We start from the raw sequence: 6620 nt of genomic DNA, 5'->3' as shown, positions 1-6620 counted from the left end.
ATCTATCTATCTATCTATCTATGTATCTATCTATGTATCTATGTATGTATGTATGTATGTATGTATGTATGTATCTATCTATCTATCTATCTATCTATCTATCTATCTATCTATCTATCCCATTCAATCCAGCAATCCCGCTACTGGTTAGCTACTCAATGGAAAATAAATAAACAAATCTATCTATCTATCTATCTATCTATCTATCTATCTATCTATCTATCTATCCATCCATCCATCCATCCATCCATCCCTCCCATTCAATCCAGCAAGCCCACCACTGCATAGCTACCCAATGAAAAAGAAATCTATCTATCTATCTATCTATCTATCTATCTATCTATCTATCTATCTGTCTATCTATTCCATTCAATCCAGTAATCCCACTACTGGTTAGCTACCCAATGGAAAATCAATCAGTCTTTCTATCTATCTGTCTGTCTATCTATCTATCTATCTATCTATCTATCTATCTATCTATCTATCTAACACACGCACTTGTATATTTACCACAGCACATTCACAGTTGCAAAGATATGGAACCAACTTAAGTGCCCGTCAACAGATGAGTGGACAAAGAAAAATGTGGTGTGTGTATATATATATACACACATATATATACACACACATATATATACATCTATATACATATATACATATATATATACACATATATATGTGTGTGTGTGTGTATACACACACATACACACCATGGAATACTACTCAGCCATAAAAAGAACAAAATACTATCTTTTGCATCAACTTGGATGGAACTGGAGGCCATTATTCTAAGTGAGGTAACTCAGGAATGGAAAACCAAATACCTCATGTTCTTACTTGTAACTGGAACCTAAACTACAGGTATCCAGGGGTATACAGAGTGGTACGGTGGACGTTGGAGACTCAGAAGGGGGGATGAAAAATTACCTGCTGAGTACAATGTACACTATTCAGATGACAAGTACACTAAAAGCTCAGACTTTACCACTGTAAAATGAATCCATGTAACCAAAAACCACTTGTACCACTGAAGCCATTGAAAAATCTTCTTAATTTCTTAAAATAATCGGGATTCACAGATGACCTCTGCAACTAAGGCCACCTCAAAGTGAGCAGTGGCTTGGTGCCAGGCCTGGGGCTGGACACTGAGGATAAAAATCTGTATCTGTTTTATGTGCATTTGCAGGGGGCTCAGATCAGTTAAGTTTTAGGAAAGGCAGCTTCAAACACGTGCCACAGAAGTGTCATCCTCTTCCACCCTAGTTTGGAGAGGGAGAGTAGTATATGCATGAATTCTTTATTGCTTCCAAATAGTACATAATGCATAAGAGACTCCAATCTTTCCAAAATTATAACAATTTGGAAAGGGCCTGGGCTAAAGAAAGGGCTAAGCTGAAAGACAAGGGAAATGAAATGAATGTGTATCTCTTTCTCTCAAAAGACAGAGACTTGCCAACATGAGACATTTCAAGGACCAATGCACATGTCCATTCTTGATTTACAGATCACAAATCATCCTTATCTTTCAATTAAGGAGGTCCTCTAAAAGTGTCTTTAATTGGAAACACTGTATCAGCTAAGTTACCTTTATAATTGAAAGGTACAAAAATGGACTGCCTCCTTTCCTTTTGACCTTCTACAGATTTCTTATTGATACAGACATTATTCCTAGACTAGAAAATGATGAGATGTCACTTTCCTTTTGCAGTGAGACTTTATGCATAAGGCTCTAGAATGGGGTTCTTACCCAGACCCTTGGATTGTCCTGTACCACAGAAATCTGTGGACACCCTGAAATTGAATGGAAGATTGTACTTATGCATTTTGGGGAGTTGGTGGTTTTCACCTGATTCTCAAAAACACCTGTGGCCCAAAAAGGGATGGAATCACCATTGGTGAATATCTTTCTCAGGGATTTCTACAGCCTGGGGATGCCCAAGATGACCGTTGAGGACCCTTTAACCGTATCATTCTCAGCAAATCTTCCAATAACTCTAGATGTACACCCTTTCCTTCTATGGTCCCAAAGAGGTGGAGTATAGGAAAGTCAGCTTCCAGAACATCTTTTGTTCCTGTTCACTCTGGTTCTAAGACCCAGACTCAGCTTTTTAAATTTCTGTTAATTCCATGATGCCCCCAATGAAAAGGCCACTGGACATTTTATAGATTAGGCTAATTGCCCCACAGCTGTGCGCCTGCCTTCAGGGAACTTACAGGCTCTTGGGAGAGACATCAATTAGGTGTAATTGCAGTATAATCAGAAGCCTATCAGTGATAGCTAACATGTGTTATATTCTACATGCCAGGCTGTAAACTAAGCATTTCATACATAAAATACCCTTGAAACAGCCCCAAGAGCTGGGACTATTACCAATTTCCATTGTATATTGTGGAAACTAAGGCACACAGATGTCAAGTAACCATCCCAAGGTCACACAGCAACGAAGTGGCAAAATAGCCCTTTCTGGGCATGCCCCATTCTTCCCTGCCTGCCTCAGCCTTCCTTCTGTGGATTCATCCTTCCCTAGTCCATTAGCCGATAAGGTTTGGAACTAGCTGGGGTCAAGAACTAGTTCCACAGCCTTACCCCTGTTTCAGGAGGCCCTGGGGTATGATCTGAGCTACCCCATATCTGCTGAGCTCCAGCCTACCTGTTAGACTTTCCAGATTACACCTGACCCAGGCGACCTGAATCATGGTCTGATGCTGACTGGGGTCTTCCTTCAACCAAACAGAAACACCTTCCCTCTAGGATGAAGGTTAACATCCGCCCCATTTTTCAACCTCTTGATAGTCATTTTTTGAGTACTTACCATGTGTCAAACCCCATTTCAGGCAGTAAAAATTTGGGGTGAACAAGATCCAAGCATGGCATCCTTCACTTAAAAGAGTCTATGCATTCGTTTCTAAATAATTTGTTTATTTCACCACTATATAGTGGAGAGCGTATTAGGCCATCTTACACAACCAAAAAGGAATACTTGACACTGGGTAATTTATAAAGAGAAGAGGTTTAGGCCGGGCGCAGTGGCTAACACCTGTAATGCCAGACTGTCCAACAAGGGTGAAATCCTGTCTCTATCAAAATACAAAATACAAAAATCTCCAGCTACTCGGGAGGCTGCAGCAGGAGAACTGCTTGAAACCGGTAGGTGTAGGTTGCAGTGAGCTGAGATAGTGTCACTGCACTCCGGCCTGGACAAGAGCGAAACTCCATCTTTAAAAAAATAAAATAATAGTAATAATAATAGAAAAGAAAAGAGGTTTAATTGGCTCACAGTTCTACAGAATATACAAACATCTGCTTAGCTTCTGCATAGGCCCATAGGAGTTTTCACTCAAGGCAGAAAGCCAAGTGGGAGCAGGCAGGTCTCATGGCCAGAGCAGGAGCAAGATAGATAGAATGGCAGGGAAGGTGCCACATGCTGTTGAAAAACCAGATCGCTGGAGAACTCACTCACTCATCACCAAGGGGACAGTGCTAAGACATTCATGAGGGATCCACCCCCATGATCCAAACAGCTCCCACCAGCTTCCCACCTCAACACTGGGAATTACATTTTAACAAGAGATGTGGTTGGAACGCAGATCCAAACAACATCAAATGCCTACTCTGTGGCATGTACTATTAAAGATGTTCGCATCCCTGTGGATAAGGAGAACAGATATTAAACTCGCCAACAAACGCATGAGCAAGGTTAATTTACGTGGCAACAAGGGCTAGGCAAAAAACAGAGTTAGGGGGAATAGGAAAGGGTGGTAGGTGAGACAGTCTGAGTTAATTTGGCCAAGGAGAGGACATCACAGAAGAGACTCGAATGTCCAGCAAAAGCCAATCATTCTATGCACGGTAGGCAAAGACAACAGCCAGGAAACAGCCCGAACAAAGTCTGAAGACCCTGGGCTATTTACACAAGATGATCAATACCATTAGAACCATGGGGTATGGCAGCACAAGGTCCAGCAGGCACACTGTAATGGTGGTGAAGACCTGAGTGTTATTCTAGGGCAGTGGCGATGCAGAGAGGACACACTGAACGATGTGATCTGGCCTCAAAGATCATCCTAGCTGCTGCATTTTATCTTCCCATACATATTTTCTCACCTCCCAGATCACATCTGCTGGCTACTGACACCCACCCAAATGGAGCTAGAAGTCATCATTCTTGGTGGGACGTGAACCCCTTTCTCCCGAGGGTCATACCCAGATCTTACTCAGCCCCCACGGTCCTGACCTCTATACAATTCTCTTTCCCTCAGTGGTGAGTTTGTGATAAGCACTAAGTTTTCACTGAGTCACAGTCATGTTTACAGAAAGAAAAAAAAAAAAAAAAAAAACCAAAGAGCAAAATGATTGGAAATTTAATGATCTCATTAGGTTCCAGAAGGCCTGTTAGACAATTGGATTGCCTGTGCTGGGCTAAAATGATTCCACCTCCAACATCATAAAACGCATAGGAAGGCTCAACCAAGTGGATAGGGAGGGTTTTCCTGACTCTGCCCAACTGCAGGGCAAATGGTCTCTAACCCAACACTTGATTAGCTGGGTGATACCAGACTCTGAGCTGCCACTGTATCCAAGACGATTTGCAAATGAGCATTGCAGCCCACAAGATGGATGCGGGACAATCCTAGCCTGAAGAAAAGTGGCAGTGTGGTGTTTTAAAAACCCTACAAGGAAATGTCATGGTCATCTGAATGTACTGAGCAAACAAAGAGACTGGAAGCAAGAGGAAGGAAAAAGCAAACAGCCTCAGATCCTTGCTCCTAAGGGTCTTTCAGAAGCCCAGCCATCTATGCCAGTAAGTCACCTAAGGGGGGAAAAAAACCAAAGCCCTTTTTCCACCCTGTTTGTTTCCCTTCTGAACAACCGAGGGCTTTTCCAAAAGGTTCCAATTTCTCTTTGATTCTGTAGTTGCTGCTGATGGCATTCAAAGGCCTTTGGGGTAACAGGTGCATTTCAAATGAGTGGAAATAACAAATAAATTGGATCCAGGATTTACAGCATGAGCAATGCCTTTGTTCTCTTGCGTCAATGCCTGGCTCATGGACAGCAGATCTACACAGCCCATGGGAGATCATGAGCAGGGACTGTTACTGAAGAGAGAAGGAGGAGGAGGGGATGGCGGGGGACGTTGGAGGAGGTAGAGGAGGGCCACCAAAACCCTCATATGCAGCTGAACAGCACACACGTTGGGTTCTGCCTCCATAATAAGGCACCCTCCTCCTCCCTCAATTGACACTTCATGCCACCACCCTGGTCTATGCCATCATTATTTCTTCCCGAGATGACTTCAACAGCCTCCTCTGTTCCCCTTGCTCCCTGTGACCCTTCAATCCATTCTCCTCACAGGCATCAAGATGATCTTTTCAAAATGCATAGCTCATCATGTGACTCCCCTGCTTGAAACCTTTCACTAACTTCCCTTAGCATTCAGGATAACCTCTGAGTGACAGGCTGTGGCCTCCAGGCTCCGCAGGATGGTTCCTGCCTTACTCTCCCCATCACCCTCTATACCCCAGTGTGGCAGGCAGCTTCTAAGATGATCCCCAGTGACCCCTTCCTCCTGGCACACATTCCTTTGAGTGGTCCCCTCTTGAGTGTGAGCTGGACCTAGAGACTTGTCTAGAATAGAATGCAGTACAGGGAGAGGGCTTGAAAGCAGATCCTTCCTCGGCCAAGCATTGGGATGTCTGCAGCTCTAGCAATACACTTCAACTGCAGCCTGTGGGAGACCTGGAGCACAGGACCCAGCTAAGCTGTGTCTGGATTCCTGACCCACAGGAACAGTGAGACAGTAACTGTTGTTTTAAGTTACTCACTTTGGGGGTAATTTGTTACACAACAATAAATTACTAATGCATCCAGCCACTTTATTCTCTTTTCAGCCTACAGGCACACCATACTCTTCCTTGCCCAGGACCCTCCACACACTCCACCCTGTGCTGAATTCCTCCACTCCCAACTTTCAAGGATGCATTTTTTTCATCCTTTATTTCTAGATTAAGATGTCTCTCACTCAGACCTAATCACATCATCTTAGTAGTGACCATTATCCTTCAATACCATGTTTATTCCCTTTGCAGCTCTTATCACGGTAATTATAAATTGTTTATATGTGAGTTAAATGATGCTCTCCCACACACGAATGGTTGGATTGGTGGGTGGTTGAATGGATAGATGAATGGGTGGATGGATGAGTGGACAGATACATGGAAGGATGGATTGGATGCATGGATGGATAGTTTGAACGCATGGATGGATGGGTGGGTGGACTGATGGTTAGACAGAAAGCAGGCTCGCTGGATGGATAGGTAGATGGACGGATGGATAGATGGATGGACAGAAGACCGGATAGATGAATACATGGATGACTGATGGATGGATTGGATGCATAGATGAATGCATGGATGGATGCATGGATAGGTGAGTGGGTGGCTAGGTGGGTAGGTGGGTAGATGGGTGGGTAGGTAGATGGGTGGGTAGGTAGGTAGATGGGTGGGTGGATGGATGGGCAGAAGTCTGGCTAGATGGGTGGATAGAAGGATGGATGGATGGATGGATGGATAGAAGGATGGATGGATGGATGGATGGATGGATGGATGGATGGATGGATGGA

The sequence above is a fragment of the Piliocolobus tephrosceles genome, chromosome 17 (assembly GCF_002776525.5).
Source record: "Piliocolobus tephrosceles isolate RC106 chromosome 17, ASM277652v3, whole genome shotgun sequence".
In the NCBI taxonomy this organism is placed as follows: Eukaryota; Metazoa; Chordata; class Mammalia; order Primates; family Cercopithecidae; genus Piliocolobus; species Piliocolobus tephrosceles.
The sequence above is the reverse complement of the archived record's forward strand: the minus strand, read 5'-3'. Positions refer to the sequence as shown.